This window comes from Ornithodoros turicata, unplaced genomic scaffold (assembly GCF_037126465.1).
Source record: "Ornithodoros turicata isolate Travis unplaced genomic scaffold, ASM3712646v1 Chromosome14, whole genome shotgun sequence".
Taxonomy (NCBI): domain Eukaryota; kingdom Metazoa; phylum Arthropoda; class Arachnida; order Ixodida; family Argasidae; genus Ornithodoros; species Ornithodoros turicata.
In genome coordinates this window covers 3184345-3202008 of record NW_026999314.1, presented here as the reverse complement: position 1 = coordinate 3202008, position 17664 = coordinate 3184345, and the positions used below count along the sequence as shown (strand labels likewise).

Sequence of the window (17664 nt, the reverse complement as noted above, 5' to 3'; positions counted from 1 at the left end):
ACTACCATACACGTATTTTGCCTGTTTTAGTGGCTCTGAACTGCGACTGATGTCGCGTTCTGGTGTCCCAGAGATTGATAAAATAAGTCCCGAAATGTCCACATGAGAACCACTCGTATGAGGTCATTGTGTCCAGGAACAGGAATGTGAATGTTGGTTGCCCTTTTTCATAGAGGCTTGCTTATGGTCAACTCGGTGCCACCGCAGAACTCTTACCGCAAAAACGAACGACGAAATCCTCTATTTAAGCGTGTGTACAGTAAAGGATGATGTTGTTTCCCCTCTCTGCTATTGGATGTCCGCAGTGGCCCGCTACCCGCTGCTTTCGGAAGTAGCGAAACATGTATCTGCAGTACCTGCAAGTTCTGGAGCAGTCGTACGAGTGCTCTCTGCAGCCAGCCTGATCAAGACCGCGAAAAGAAACAGGCTGCACCAAGCTACATTGGAGCAGCTGGTCTTAAACAAGAACTTGAGAGAATAAGACTGCTTACGCGTGTTGGGCGGATGCACTACTGGGTTTGTGCGGTGCGGTGTGCGGTGTGCAGCACGCAGCCGTCACATTTAACACAACATAATTCCCGGCAGTTGGCTTTATCTTATGTGCCGAGTAAGCGTATTTGACAAATATGTTACTCCGATATCCACGTGAAAATAAATAAAATGTCAGTGTCAACCTTCGCATCGCTATGTTGGCTGTTCATACTCTTCGCTGCAGGTGAGATTTATATATGTTTATACCATGTCACGGGTATTATCCAGCGAATGCATTCAGTAACTGTACCTTGTAGACATGGTCAGCTGCATGCTACAGTTATTTCGGGAACTTTAGCCCCCGGATTCGTTGACGGATTTGATGAATCCTGATTTAAAACCGGATTTGATTTAGCACACCAAAAACAAATCCGAATTTAAAATGATATTTGTCGCCTCAAGTTCAAATCCAGACTTGATTTGGATTTGATTTGCGCTGTTCCGAAAAACATGGATTTGATTTAAATCCGATTTGACTCGTTAAATCCGCAACACTGCTGGACAAGCATTAAAAGTGAAGATTTAGTACACATGCACGACACCGTTCTCATCAAACAAGTAGCTCAAGGTAAAAGTCGGAAGCACAATCGTACCGTAAAGCTTGCGGCCAAATCGGAAGTATAGTTCGCGCCTTCAGTAACCTAACTACTGTAGTTAACTACTTAAAATAGTAGTTTAACTAGTAGTTGCCACTACATTTCTGCAAGTAGTTGATAACTACTTTTTAACTACAGTCTGGTAGTTTAACTAGTAGTTTAACTACATGTAGTTAACTACTGGCCATCACTGAAAAATAGCACAAAACAAGAAGAAGATATGTACAAATATTCACAAGAGTCACTGATTGTTCAAGGTCACCATCCGGTCCCACTCCAACAGGCGTCGCTTCACTTGCGTGATGACTTCTGTTTCGGTTTCGGTCTGGGCGAGTATGTCGGCGATGACGTTTTCCTCACTTGTTTGAAGAGTCCCGGGGTACGTTACGTCCATATTTAGGTCCTTGCACTCCAGGAGTACGTGGTACAGTGATTCGCGGGCGGACCCACATAGCTGACAATTCGGGTCGACGTCTTCGAATAAATGGCTTCTTCTGTGGTTGGTTATCAGGGATCCCGTCCGGGCTTGGAACAGCAGTGCGCTTCCCCTATCCCCTTTGTACGCGAAATATGGGGCCGGTTCCTTTTTGTATATGCTGTAGTGCTGGAGGCTTTGCTTTTTGTTTACAGCCCTTCTCCAGTCGGCCGTTTCAATCTCGTTGATTTCTTTTGCGATAATTTTTGTCCACTCTTTCTCATTTCGCGCTGTATGTCTTTTTGTTCCTGGGCTGTACTTTCGGTCATATTGGTTGATTTTGTTGATGAATCCCGATTTTAGGCCACAGTATCTCGCATGTTGGAACACTCTTCTTGTTATGGACGTGTCTTTTTGATGTATTAACCTTCCGAGGTAATGCGTCTTCGACTTGGCATCTCGCGCAGAAAAAGTGGACCAACCCATTTCTCCCTGTACGGCAGCATTGGCCGTGGCAAAATTTCCGCCAAGTAGCCACTTCCCTAGTTCATGTTGATGTCGATCAAGGCTTTTTAGTGTGGACGACGAGAATGGTAAAGCATCGTTTGCATACGTAAGGGCCGGCACCGCAGTTGTCTTCCACAATAATCTCCCCACGCTGTACTGATTATAGGAATGTCTCGCCAGGTTCCATATGTGGCCTTTTAGTCTATTAGACTTCCTTACGATGCTCGACTCGTGCTTTTCTAAGTAGTTTTCTTCGCATGTTAGGGTAACACCAAGGTACTTATATTCTTGTGTTCGGGCGATTGGGCAGTCCTGCAGTTTGAAGGCTGTGCTGTCCGCTTCTTTGTTACTGAAAGTCATCCACCTCGTCTTTGATGGGTTGAACTTGAACCCGTCTTTTTCTGCTTCTTCGGAGCATATGTTCAAAGTACGTTGTAGCGTTTCCCTTGTCGGCGCCAGTAAAACGACGTCATCTGCAAACGCTAGTGCGGGCACGTTTGTTTCAATTAATTGTCCAGTTGTTGCAATTGTTCTTAAGTTTATCCCTTGCGCTTCGCTTTGTATTCGTAGTAGTATATCATTGATGTAGATATTGAAAAGCGTAGGGGAGAGGGGGCAGCCTTGCCTCAAGCCTACCCTGATGGGCACCGAGTCAGATGCGTTCTTTTCCAGGGAGTAAACTGTGTGACATTCCTCGTATAATCTTTTAATAATTGTAATTTCATTTTGGTGTAGTCCTATTGAGCGGAGCTTATCATACATAATGTTGTGATCAACAGCGTCGTATGCCTTTTCAAGGTCTAGAAATGCGGCGATCATTTCTTCATGTCTTTGACTTGTTATTTCGATGAGCTGCGTTAATATGAAAAGGTTGTCACTTGCTCGTCGATTTCTTCTAAAGCCGCTTTGCACGTCACTATATATATTATGATGTTCGCAGTAGCTCTGTAGCCGGCTGTTGAGGATTGAGGCGAAAAGTTTGTACACATTGCTCTGGATTGCTATCGGGCGGTACGAGTCGATATGTGAACATGGTTTGCCTGGCTTGCAGACTAGCTTCGTTCTTGACATCTTCCAGTCCTGGGGTATTTCTTTGGACGACATGATGTCGTTATAGCATTTCCTGAGTGTCTCGAGAGCGTTGTCGTCCAGCGCCTTTAGCAATTCATTGGGGATATCGTCGGGTCCCGCGGCTTTTTTTGTTTTGAATTTTTTTATGTGTGATTTGAGCTCTCGGACTGTGATCGCGTCGTCCAGTTGGAAGGCATAGTTCTCATCCCGTTTCACTGTGGGGGTCTTGTTGTTCTGCTCTCTGTCCAGACAGGTCAAACTCCTCTTCCTTCTGCTGTCAAGTATCGCTTGTTGCTCGTTGAAGTAGTTTGTTAAGCGCACTTTTGCTTTACCGTTTCTTCCGGGAATTTGAACGTTTATGCAGTGTTCACCTGCGTCGTCGTCTTGTAGGGATTTGACGTACTGCCAGAAGTACTCGGCTACCTTTCGCCCCGATTTTTGTACACTGTCTTCGATGCGCTTGTTGTAGGCTTCAATTTTGCTTACCACGAGTCATAGGCGCCGACTGCGGGGGGGCGCGGGGGCCCTTGCCCCCCCGGAACATGAACTAGGGGGGGCGCCGCCTCCCCCGGGAAGTCCCGCTAAGAGGCTGACGCCAACCTTTGGGGCTCGGCGCGCCCGGGTCAAAAGAGCGAAGAGGCACAAACCCAAAAATGCATCTTGCAATTTGTAAAATATGTATCCGCCCACCATACTCATTATCACAGTAGAAGGTGAGGCGAAGAAACACAGAGGATGACACAACACATTGCGTGAATTTCGTCCAAATCAATATGATCAATTAAACGAAGCAGTCGAAAAGGTACCAGCAGCTGCCAGTGAGGTGTAACGGTAGGATCTTCGGAACGCATATTCGCTGGGAGCGGGTTCAACTCCCGCTGCTCCATTTTTGATTGACCATATTCATTGACCATATTCATTATATTGCGCGCATTTGGGGTCAAACACCTAGGATTCAATACATTTTGTTCTTTTTGCACTCAGTTTTCAAAGGCGTAATGCTTTCAGTTGTGCACATGTTCACTGTTTACGTTCTCTGTTTTTTCTTTTGTTTTGTCTTTTCTGTTCTTCCTTCCTCATATTTCTATACCAGTTGCGCATACATCATAGGATCCCGCCAGAGTGTGTGATTCTTCAGCTTTAGTTTTGTGTTCTTCATTTTTCTTTCCTTTACTTTCCTTCTTTTTGTTTTCTTATTTTCTTTGCCTCTTTTGACTTCCCCCTTTCACTTTTTTTTGGAATAACAAGCCGACATCCATCTTGCTTACCTTTCCTTTCTCCTTTTTTCTTAATAAACATATCCCCCCCCCCCCCCCAGAGTACTTATTTCGCGGTGCGCCCTTGCCCCCTCCGGGAAAATGAAAACTCTCCGCCTCTGCCACGAGTTCTTTTACTTTTTTCTTTTGTTCCACGTATTTTCTCCAAGCTATTTGATGTTCCTCTTGCTTGTCTCCGTCTCGAGTTGTCTTCCTTTGTTCTCTATTTAAAATCTTCCGCTTTCTTATCTCCTCCCGTATTTCTTCGTCGAACCAGGGGTGTTTGGTTTTCTTGGGTTCGCACCATATATGTCCTATTGCCGTCTCCGCCGTTTCCCTCAAGTCTTTTACGAGTTGTTCGTACTTGATTTCATCCTCTGCATCTAATATTTTTTCTAAAATCGCAGTGTAGGTCTTGACATTTTCTTCTGAGTCGAAATTCCACATTTTCCTTACTTTCCCAGAAGAGCGGCAGTGCCGCTGGGGCTTTGCTTTGTACTCTATTACTAGCTTAAGTCTGTTGTGATCACTGGTGCAGCTATATTGTTTTGATTCATCGATATGAAGGTGCCCAACTGCATAGTTTTTCTGGTTAGACGCGTCGTTTACTAATATGTAGTCGATTACAGTTTGTTGTGTGCCTCTGCTCCATGTGTATTTGCCTGTGCAGATATCCATCAAGTTGACCATGTGCAGGTTATTCTTCGAGCATAGTTTTTTCACGTAGCACACTTTTTCTTCGCGTCCATCCAGCTCCATTACGTGTTGGTTGAAATCTCCGGCGATGGTTATTGGGTGCGATGTTTCTATTGTGGCAAGATCCCTATTTACGCAGTGATAGATAGCTTGATTCCATCCTGCTGTCTCTTTCTGTGTGGCCATGTAGAGCACACACAAATGAAATTCCTGGTTGTTTACCGTCGCTATTGCCCATAAGTGCTCTTTGCAGTCATGGTTGACTTTTGTCAGTTTCACTCTGTCCTTCCGGTACATGATCCCTATGCCTCCTCTTTTCTTCTCCCCTGTGTGTCGGTTTGCGTATATCCATCCCCACTTGTTCTCCAGGAGCGGCGCTTCTTCATTTCTCATGTGTGTTTCAGTTAGCATATAGATGTCTATATTTTCTTCCTCTGCATTTGCTTGCAGTTCTTGCCATTTTAAGGGGCTCGATCCCTGCAGATTTAACAATCCGACAATGATGTTTTGGGGGAGGTGGGACTGATCGTTCCTCTTGCGTTTTTGACGTCGTTTGTTTCTGATGCGTCCGTGCTTCTTCAGGCATTCTACCACATCCAGGCCGGAGGCCTTAGCGGGTACAGGGGGCACGGGGGGTAGGCCATCATCGGTGAGGTCCACTGTTGAAGATTGTTCACATGCTGTTGCCAGGCCTGTCGATGTGGCGGACGTGGCGGACGTGTGATGTCCCAGCCGTTGTATGACGGTTCCCAGTTGCGTCGCGCACGGCTCGCTGTTTCGCGTGTCCGGTGTCTTTCCGTCGGTACCATGTCGGTTCTGCGGCCTTTCCTTAAAAAAGCTGACGTCCTTTTCGCTAGTTGTGTTGCTCCCGCATCACTCGCTGTCTTTGTGTAGTGCACGACATTGAACGGGTACCTGATCTTTTCTGGTATCCAGTGCATGTCAACAATCTCGGCGTTCGCGTTTCTTGCGGCTACGTCGATGAGCATTTCGTTTAGGGTCTTGAGGTCTTCGTGTGCTGCCTCCCCCAACTGTCTAGTCTCCGGTTGCGTACATAGTTTACTTACGGACTTGCTACGGCGGGGCGCCACCGTCGCGGTTTCCGTGGATGACCCGGTTAGGGAGAATCGCGCGTGGGACAGCTGTCCCACGCGCGATTCTCCCGACTGGACCCTTTGACCTTGAGTCTCTTCTGTATGCCATTGCCATTGTACCCGGTGTTTATACGTGTGTAGAAGGGAGGATTGTCTTGTAAAAGTTTTCTGAAACTGTCGTGCAAGACGGCGAGTTGATTTTCGTGTTTTCGTGGTTTGAGTAGCACCGGGGGAGCTGCCGCGCGCGTAGCGTGTGACGAAGACTGTGCAAAATATAATATATTTGAGATATATAAAAATATATATCTCAAATGCAAAATGGTCAAACAACCGTCATAAAAATGGACGCAAATACTAAATAATTGCAGTCAGCTGTGAAGAGTCTGTTCACGTGCCGATCGGTAGCACTTTTATCTCAATACAGGTTACAGAAACAGGATTTCTTGAAATGAATTATGAAAGTACCACTTCTGTTGAAACTAGAAGTTCAACTCACAGTACGCACACAAAATGATAAGAATCAAAGGAATGGCATAACCGAAGTAAAATAGGGAAGTCGACAATTATACGCTATGTAACCTGTCCGTATTCCGCATAGTAGCGGCCGTGACTAGTAGGTGAAGATAATTTTTTTTTTTTGTGCTGCGATTCGTGTTAGCGCTTTGCGAGATGACGAGAGGTGTGATCTTTCGCCACGAAATGTGGTCATTTCACTAGTTTATTTCAGTCGTCTCCATCGCATTACGCGGCGCTGATTGCCCACAGTTTGCCGTGAGACGATCGTTGTATTTGCGAGTAAACGGAGGATCCGTCTACAGATTTCAGAGTTCAATCCAAGAAATTGCATTTGCATTGCAAGATCGTTATCGTGCGACAAAAATTCCTCGTAGCAAAATGGATGCGACAGCACTCCTTCCCCTTGCCTACATAATAAACATGTACCCTGGTGCCCCTCCTTCCATGCTCCGGTTCTTCGTTCAGTTCCCCCACATGTAGAAAACAAAGAAACTAGTTAGAAAGAAAAAGGAACGAGACAAAGACGCGCGTGCTCTGGGGGAACCAGAAAAAATGTTCCCGGAAAAAATGTCCACGGAAGAAATGTCCCCTGGAAAATATGTCCCCCGGAAAAAATGTGCCACCGGGAAACATCCACTTTTGGTACGCGTGGAATTTTTGCGAAATCCCCGGTTGCGATATTGCAGGTCTTGAAGTCCTCCGGCTCAAAATAAATACTAAAATTCCTAACAACTTACTAAGGGTTTTTACTTTGAAAGCTCAACCTACTTTCACTTGCGATTTCTCGTAGGGAATACACTGCAATCAATTTCACGTTCGTTGATACAACGTGACACGGGTTCGAATCCTGTCACCAGGTGTGCTCTCTGAGGTTTTCCTTGGGTTTTCCGTCGGAATTTCCTGACGAATGTCGGCTCACTTAGCCCTGAAGTCAACCCAGGACGCATACTAGCCCCCTGTGACCCTCCCTCCTGCTGTCCTCTGTCCACGCCTGTACACCGCGTACAGCAATAGCTGCTTCGCAGCGCTAACACGGAAAAACATTTTCTCTGCTAATTAGCACAAATGTGAAGTGTCACAGAAAGTAGTACGACGTCGAGTTTCAACAAATCAGGAGAGAAGACGTCATTCGGACCAGGAGCATGTCAAGTTCTTTTTTAGAAGTGCGCAGATCGACGTGCACGGTGATGTGTAAAGAGGGAAATAAAAAGCGGGGGGAAAGCATCAAAATTGACAGACAAAAATATATTTCAATATGTCTAGCGGTGTCACATATCGGGAGCCCCATGACTGTGCAGGCCGCATTGTTGCAAGACACAAGGAAGTAAATTCACTAAAACTGACCCACAGCGACTACCTAGGCAAAGAAATGCTATGTGTGAATAGTCATTTTAAAATGGAATTGAATACGAATAAATTAAGCTACTCGTTGAATAACCGTAATTGGATATATATACAACATGTATTAGAATACAAACATGTACGGTACGTATATGTATGCGTAAGCATAGCGCTTACTCTTTTTTTGTTCTCCATGTACCGAGTCTCTTCAAATATATTCAAGTTAGTAGAAGCATCAATTCGATTTGGAATTCGAACATTGAATTCCATATTTGATTAGGAAATGGAATAGGATATACGATTACTCGCTTCGGTGCTCAAAAATCCAAACATTCACACCGTCCTGTATAGTAAAAAGTCAACGTCCGAAGTCAACCAGTCCACGCGTACCAAAAGTGAATTTTCCTCAGGGGACATTTTTTCCGGGGACGTTTCTTCCAGGGAACATTTCTTCCGGAGACAATTTTTTCCGGGGACATTTCTTCGTGGACCCGTGCTCTGGGGAAGGGGATTGGCTTATATTCTTTTCTCTCTGAGCAATAGTATTCACGCCTAGCGCTGACAATTATTTTGTAACAGCCTGCTTTCCGCCCCTAACAGGCTTCGCTGTCATAGAAGTTGTCAGGGGCACTGGGAGACCGAAGTTGATTCGTCATGCGCAGCGAAGGGCGCAGTTGTTATGATTCGAGCCTATTGTGATAATTGCAGTTTCATTGTGATACGTATTATAATAATAACGAATACAGTTCTATGACATTTGACAGCAGGCATGCTTGTCCGTCGCGTAGCGAAAAGATTGCAACGAGATAACTGTTGCAACGAAATGTAGCAACGAAATGCCGCAAGCGTTCATTGTACACGCACGCATTGCTTACTAGGGGCAAAAATAGGATGCTACGATTTTTAGTTCTGTACACAACAGTTGTTTCGATCCAAAGCCAATATGTTACTCTGTGGAAACCTTGCAAGAATGTCAGAAATACAAGCGAAGAGACACTCACGAGCCAAGCTCTAAACAACAGCTTTGTTGCGTTCCCCTGTGATTCTCTCTTACAATGAGAAATGAGATACAACAACCGAAGTAATGTCAGCGCGTGCGCATTCTCGTTGTTTTTCCTCGGTCGTTCGTCCTATGGCCATGTGTCACGTTGACCCGGTTGCAGCAGCACAGTGGATGCCAATCTCCCGTGAGGTGGTCTATTTCCAGGTCTCGTGTAACGGACTGTTACACTGGTTACACACTGGTCATTTCAGATCTATCCGCTGCGCCGTGGAGCACTACGTAGAAGGTAAAGAGCATGTTGGTTGGAACTCATCAAAGGAAGACGTCACCTTTGGCGAGAAACACGCTCCCGGGTAGCGGTAGGGAGGATTTGTGTCAAATAAACCTGGGTTGCTAGTTGAACGCCGTCCGTGTCTGTCGTGTTTGTGTTCGTCCACCACGATGCGTCGCCGAGAAAGCACGAATTCAGCAGAAATCGCCCGCAGAGCGCTGTCCTCGCTTCCGCACTTCGTTCGCAGACTATGGCGCAGACGATATCCCCAGGGTTCAACTGATTTCGGTATTATCGCTGCTGAGTAGACTTTTCATGCTGCTCTCATTTGTTTTGAGCAACGACCGCTCGTCAAAAACGCTTAGGAAACGTTCCTGGGTGGGTTTCCGCGAATCTGCAGTTGTGAATGTAGAAAGGCGCGTGTAAAAAAGGGAAAAATAGATTTCCCCCACTTCCTGTCTTTTTGCTTTTTTTCGCTAACAGAAAAATCGAGAACTCAGACTCCGTGAAAAGCATGGCGGCAAATGATGCGCAATGGTTCGTTGTGCTTTGTTTCTATGATGTTGTTTTACGCTTGATACACATAACCAACCAGCCAAGCAAATACAGTCGACACTACAGTACGAGAATACAGTAGCATTTTAGTAGTCATATTATTTTTCTCTTTTGAATACAGCGTACTGAGGAACGGACCGGGACAACGTCACACGCGAAATTGATACATTAGGGAAACGGCACCAGGAAATGTGACGGGGTTTTCATTTTGTCATTTCGACTGGGACATTTTACCCAACGCCGTTTCATCGAACGCCGATTTATCATCCCTTGCCTTTCGTCGTCCCTCGTCTCGGGATTTTGCTATCACGCAAAGACAATTCTCCAAAGCATCGCGGTGCACAACCGGTTATGAAAAGCAGAAAAGCGTGAACGCAAATACAAGAAAACGTACATCTGGTAAAAACGTCTGTGATCTTGCCAGCCTGCTGGCCGGCATGAGCCCCACGCCATCATCATGTCTTCGTGTGCGTGTGTTGTTGTGATCTTGTATTTTCGTTTCGTTAGAACGGATGCGGAAATGTTTTCTTCCCTGTCCCGCAATAATTATACTTGAGCCACTACTTGAGGGGTTCCTCGTGGCATTCGCACTTTAGGAATTGGCTAACTGTGAAATTAGCCGCAGGAATACCGCTGGTAGCCTGAATAACGCGGTCAGTCGGGGACATTTCTGGAGCTGGAACGGGACATTTCGGTGTGGAAGTTTCGGTGTACGGACTTTTTTTTTTTCCGGTGATATTGTTTCCTACAACCATTCTTCGCTGTTTGCGAAGGCAACGCCGATAGCTACTGTCATAATAATACTAATTCGAGGCTTTACGTCGCGAGACAACTGCGATCAGTTACTGTCATGAAACAGGTTCTCCCCTTTACTATATACTGAGCCTATACTGATATTATGACCATAACGTGAAGGTAATGGCAAATGCTATGAGCACGATATGGAGAAATGCAACGAAATCAAAGCAAGTTTCTCACAGACACGTAGCTGATTGACGTACTGTCAGTGTGACTTCCCTGAGAGAAACATGCGACGCATATGACACGCTACTGCTATTTCCTTTTCATGTTCACTCCCAAAATCGAAAATTCTCTTTCCACACCCAAGGTCATCGAGTATAGCTTTAGAACAGGTTTGCTAGCCAATTTTAGATAGCTTTTAATTGTGACACCCAAGTACTCATAACGTTGTACTCGCGCGCTTTAGGCGGCAACCGCATGGAGCAACTTTTGCCAACTGGATCGCGTCAACGGAGCGCCAACTCAGCGTGAACGGAACTTGTATCGAAGCTTGCAACCGCATGGAGCAGAATGTCCACGTTGGGGTTGTCATGGTGAAGCGTCAGCCTAGCGTTTACCACCGCTTGTTGCACGCGATGTAGCAATGCTTATTGTAGTAAACTGCTGTACGCATTGTGTAGTAACATAAATGGTATTTTAGCGGTTCTTGAAAAAGTACGGTGCTAATAACATCTAGAAATCAGGTGTTTACAAGAAATTTTGAGATACGAAGAGAATGTTGGCTTATGAGTGTTTCTAGCAATGCTCACTAAAGAAATATCAGAGTGCATTTTTAGTACCGTTATCTCCTCACACATTTCCGATTTGGCATGTGCCACAAATAACATTTTGATGTTTCATTTAGTCACCTTCGCCTTGCACACTCCTTGCCACCTCCTGCGGAAGGGTATATTTTAAGTTGATGTCCTTATACTGCACAGGTTTAACGTTCCAAAGGGGTGGCGTCTTTGAAACCTGCGATATCCACGTCGAAGTCCGCGCGTGTCCTTCTAGGAGGCAGGGCGAAGAAGGCAAAGCCCGAAAAAAAAAAAAAAAAAAAGAGCGGTCATAGGCATGAATACAGGTGACTTTGTCATGTGCGTGTGGCATTTCCTGTGAAGCGTGTTTTCATTGGCGCACACGGTTCCATCGGGTGGCGTCACTTCCTCTCCTCAGACTAAATATCTATCCTTGGCAGAAACCGGCTCATCGGTCCGTCGTTGGCAAAAGTGCTCCATGCGGTTAGGCCAATTGAAGCGCTATGTGTCGACCGAAATTCATTGAGGGGGACGAGGCCATAACCCACCCCCTAGATGCATGCCTGATTCGTGCATGAACCAATTCAGAAATGTGAGAATCGAAGCGGTGTACCATTATTGCCCCATACAGTCGTTTTAGCTGATTGTTCCGGTCACGTGTCCATGAACTCCCTCTTCTCAAATGCGTACTTTTTATTACGCTATCTAAATGAAAAACAAAACAAAAAAGAAAAATTCTCTTACACCACTTTACGGAATCCTGTATAATTATGAAATATTCCGTTCGCGTTTCTCTCTCTTCTCCATTCGCGTTTCTCAGGTTAGACTCACCTCACCTAACCAACCTAACCTAAACTGTCACCGGAAATCGCGAATGTTCTATGGGCATTCCCACTGACATGTTTGTCTTGCTTCCGCTTTTTATGCCGTGCTTGTCCAATGTAATCTTCGAAGTTTCTCATCTTTTGCGTGTTAGACAACTGGCGGTACCACTCCCGTTACTGTTCATTGCTCAGGTTTCCATCCTGTCATCTTCTCAGGAAAATCCGCAGGAAAAAATTAAAATGTCGTTCACCGACAGCGGCGCGCCGATCAGCAGAATAGGCGGCGAGCCAAAATTGCCGGTGTGTGCCGTGCGGCGGCGCGGCGCACAACTATAAGCTGTAAGCCGAGCACACGTCCATCCAATCCAAGCCGTGTTGTTGGAAGTTTGTTGTGATTGTGCGGGAATGTTCGTTCGCTGACTGCCGGTGCAAGAAAGGTATAGTATGTGTCATATTCTTGAGAAGTTGTGCTATTAACTGAAATCCTGAACTTAGATTTCTTCAAAATCTAATTCGGCTGTACCCAAGGCGAAGACAACGTAGCTTTTGCGACTTTGACGCAGCGCCTGTTGTTGCTTTGGTGTGGTTCTTGTGGGGGAAATGCTAGTTTAGAAATAGTCAAGCTACAACTAAATGTGTTTAATATCGTTACAGTTCATTTTTTCGGTTTTCGTGCTTTCATTCCGAATTTTGCGCGAGGTTGGCGTGTACGGTACATGTTTCACAAAGTTTGCGTCAGTGTCCATTCAGCTTCTATGCACACGATGCAACTTTGTTTGCATCACTCTTTCATACGGTACCACATGATTGCGTAACGTAATTGCGTACCACTAAAGTTGCATTGTGTGAATTTATTTATTTATATATACCACAAGGGCGATGGGGGAAGGGCGCGTAGGAGAAAGAGAAGTATAGGCAGCGTGTGCGTGTGCTAGTGTTTTTCCACACGCGTGTCAACTTGTATTCTTCGAAATCCGAAGTATTCCTCATATATATTCTTGATACCTTTAACTTTTTACTGCAGAACCGGTTCTGAAGCGTTGCGTGCCTGTACATTAGAAAATTAAAGGAAAAGCGAAAAACAAAAAAGCTAGGAAAGTGTACAGTTTGGTGGAAGATGCCAGAAAACTGTAATTGCGGGAAGACATTACATAAGAAATAGTTGTTGTACACGTATATTTTTCCTTTTATTAAATCGGTTGGACGTTTGTCGTCGTGGTGTATATCTCTCTCTTTCTTTGTGCTGTTTTTACACCGTACCAACTACCCCAAGTGTCTGCCTTACTTTGGATGCATTTGTAAATTTGAAACTGCGTGTGTTTTATTATTCGTCTCCGGCTAACCTGACACGATATACTTTCAGTGAATAGCAGCACGACGCTCTTAAGTTGACCACCTGGCCATGTTTTCTACCAAATTCTCCAAATTTCTGGATTCTGCAGAGGATTTGACAAACCCGGATTTGAAATGGGATTTGATTTGGCATGAAAAAAGGCAAATAAGCAAGAAAGATGCTTCACTTTGTTTTCCATAATATTAAACGGGCTAGTACTCGAGCTAAAAGGGATGCATACATTACTATGGTTCGCCCTACGTTGGATTGTGCATGTACAGTATGGGATCCGCCTGAAATGTTTTTAATTCAGGAGAGGGTTCAGAATATTGCGGCCAGATGAGTTGCATCACGACCGTGGTATAAGCGAGATAAAGTCAAGATTAGGTTGGGATAGTTTGTCGACAAGGAGACAACAATTTGCAATTGAACGTTTGCAATTTTCAGATAATATTATTCATGATAAAATTAGTATATGACAAAGGAACCTCCATCGTACATATCGAGATCGATCATTGCAGGAAAATTCAGCCCAACGGATGTATAGAGCTTATTTTTTCGGGATCTGAGTACCTGTTGTCTAAGAAATGTGTGATTTTTAATTTTTCTTTTTGTATGCTGCACTTATTGCTTACTTTTATTTGTATGTATCCCCGCCACAGTAATGTCGTAAGGCGTTGTTGCGTAAGAGCAGAAATAAATAAATACAGAAAAAAAAATAATTCTGGATACATAATGACTTCATTAGCTTCTCGAAAATAAAGACTTGACTTGAATCCGATTTGTTCCATCAAATCCATATCACTGGCGTGAGGTGCCTCATGATGACCCATGACAAACATAGCGGTGATACAACTGCTGACAAATTACAAAGTGCTTCGCATGCTTCAGATACACTTTCAACGTTTCGAATATGAGCGGGCTTCTATAGCCATGACGGCTTCAACCGGTTTCAACGACTTCAACCTTCAACACACAAACCCGGCCAACACACTACAAAGCAGGCAAAAAGTTCCCAGTATTTCAACAACGCGAAAAAGATCGTCCGTGAAACATTCGTGTGAAAGAACAGGCCTATTAATAAACAGTACAACAAAAATATATGAAATTGAAATAATGGCTTCATCTTTCCCGCGGAGGCAACTAGAATGCAAGGCATCCCACGCAGCAGCCAATGAAAAATAGGAGCTACATTTTTGCGCGGAAGCACCTGGAAGAGTGAGTGACGCGGCAATGATACCCCTCAGGATCTACCGTCTTGTCGTTGCATCAAATGCGTCGAGGTAAAACTTCTGTACAAACGTCAACTGCTGTGCATAATGTTCGCAACAAGTTTCTTCATAGCAGAAAATAACTGGTATTGAAAGCAGCAAAGCTTCTCTTCCATTCGAAATTAGAACTTATCACCACCACTGTGGCAAATCGGTGACAAATGCAAATTTGTACCGATAAAGGAATATCGGTTCGTATGCTTTGTCCAGAACTGAAAGGTACATTCATCAAAGGGGTAGGATATGCAGCCCAAAATGTGGCTGAGAAATGGAAGCAAAGTTTAGCCGATGTCGTTATTGAAATGGAGTAGACAAAAGAATTCAACGCCAAACTAGAAGGGTATGATGTTAGTGATTGCCTTTGAAACCATTTGCGAATTCCTAACATCACTATACCTCTTTGACATGACAACAGATCAGGAATGTTCGGAATTCCTAACTGGCGTTGATGTGATATAAAGTCGATGACTGACCTCCCAACCATGCTGAGGTCATCCTTCTATAAGTGCTAAGTACAAGGAAGCAAGGTCTGTGTCTCAAGATAGTGCCTGGCATGACCTATGGTCCATAAATGGGGCATTCCAACGGGAATTTTCTGTTTGAGGAATGGCAGCTGACATGACACCAAATCTACGGATTTTTTTCAGAATATGCCGAATTAAAAAAAAAAATTCGGTATGGTCTTTTTCTGACATTTTTCGGAAAATGTCGAAAGCCACAGAACCTACGTCTGAGGTATGCATGAACCTGAAACTAGAAGACTAGCTGAGAAAAGGCATGTTGCTATTACCGCACTGTCCCATCCCGGGTGTTCGGAGATATCTTCCACTTCAGAAACGTGTCCGGACTCATAAAGCCGTCCTTGGTCTGCAGTTGTACATTAAAAAAAGAAAAGGAAAAGCCCTGCTTCTTTAGGAGGTCGGAAGCCGCACCTCACTTTGACGCTGGCTGCATCGTTTGTCATTGTGCAACACAAAGAGCAGGCAGCACTCAGTTCAGTCGTGCCGATTTTCTCCGCAAGTGGCGCGTCAAATTTTTCCACGCACCCTCTGGTTAGCGCACGGAGCCTATACAAAGGCAATAGCAACTAACTAAAACAAAATCACTGTAATACAGCAAAACTGTTACAACATTAATTGCATGACTCAGCACAAAATACCTTGTGTCATTGCGTTATGGAACTGTTCGGGGTTGGTTACGGTTACAATGGATCCGGACAAGGAATTCCAGAGCACTGTGGATGTTAGGAAGGAAGATAATTAGAAAGATGTTCTTGCAGTGATGTGAGCTACCTTAAGAGAATGTTCAAGCCTGGTGGATGTGCGATTGGCTGGAATGACACAGGGTGGTCGCAGCGTGGTTGAATGATAGGTTTCGTGAACAAGAGTAAGGCAAGATACTTGCTTAATGGAGGAAATGCTAGAATAAGGGGAGTAGTCTGATGTGATGAAATGTGCTGTACATTTTTGTACTCTTTCGAGGTCGTTGATTAGATATCTTGTATTAGGGTCCCATACAGGCAGAAGCACGTTCAAGTTGTAGCTGAACTGAGGTTATGTAAGCGAGGCATTTAACATATTTAGGTGCGAATATACTTCAAGTTTGTCCCACAACATTCCTACCCTCGTTGAACAACTGCTTAACTGTTGCATGGTACCATATATTATACCAACACTTGTCAAGCTGTTGCAAAAAAAGAAGGAAAAATACAATGGGCTTTCCTGGTGAAAATAAAGTTCTACCATCTATCTATCTATATTTACCAACTTACGTAGGGCCCTAAATAAAATAAATAATTACTGCATTTTGACTGCCATCTACCAAATTCTGCAGTTCATAATGCCATATCAGGTGTCAAGTTGCCAAACAAAGTAGCCATTGTCGCAAAACACAATTGTTTCTGAATAACTGTATTCGTTTGTGAATATCTATTTCTCCAGAACTGCAGACAGTTACATGAGCCAGGAGTGCCGGTCGGACGGCAACAGGTAGTGAGAGGAAATGTAAATAGTCTACAAAATTGTAGAGAGAAAAAATGAGGTTTTGAGGAAAAGTAGATACTGTTACTAATTACTGATGCAGGTAACCACGTATGTTTAAAAGCTAGTCTCTCAGTGAGAGTAATTACTTTGTGTAGCTGGCTACTAAAGTTACTTCTCAAGACCGCTTCAGAACACTGCTTATTGTGTCTAATATGAGAAAAACATACATGTTTAGAAGATCAAAAGCCTGCATTTAGGTGTGCATGTTTAATTTAGGTCTGCCATTTGATTGTAACATCGAAGTCCACGTACATGAATGAAAATAGGAACACGTGGATCGGTATATGCCTTGAGCATTTTGAGCTCTGTTCCCGAAACTGTTCCAGGGACCATTCTCACACCGAACATGTTGGTAGCGGTGGTCATGTCACCTTTAAGCACACACTGTTTTTCTATTGTCTATTCACGAGGTCATTTCGTGGCATAACCGCCTAGCTTTCTGAAATTGCTAGCCTGTGCCTGCGCTATGTCCTGTGAGCGTTGCCACCCGAACGTGAGTGCCAAGAATCTAGCAGTTTTAGGGCCGGTTTGTCTAACACCAGTTAACTTTGAACCGAGGTCAAGGGTTGCTTAAACTAGGTTGACACTAAACTATTTTTTACCAAAGTTAGTCAGCGACGTGATGAAAGTTTCAATGCCAATAGCTCACGTCAATCAAGCAGACGTTTGCGTTAAATTGATGTTAAGGGACCGTTGATCTCTGTTCAAATGTTAAAGGGCACTAAACAGTTCCACGAATATTCTCCAATTATTATGCTCTATGAAAGAACGTGGTTCATGATATCCAACTATGAAATTTATTTA

At 44.3% G+C, this 17664-nt stretch overlaps 1 protein-coding gene across 3 annotated transcripts in view; it reads left to right on the top strand.

Annotated features, from left to right (window-relative positions):
- The window catches only part of LOC135372343 (uncharacterized), a 68897-nt gene that overhangs the window by 21870 nt on the left and 29363 nt on the right, over nucleotides 1-17664 (top strand). Inside the window, exon 1 of one of the 3 annotated variants that reach the window (XM_064605974.1) lies at nucleotides 12545-12651. The exons of 1 other annotated variant lie outside the window; for it this stretch is intronic. The gene's annotated coding sequence lies outside the window, so the exon portion shown is untranslated. Of the gene's footprint in view, nucleotides 1-12544; nucleotides 12657-17664 lie in introns of those variants that run through there. One more of the 3 variants, XM_064605976.1, reaches the window with a different exon arrangement.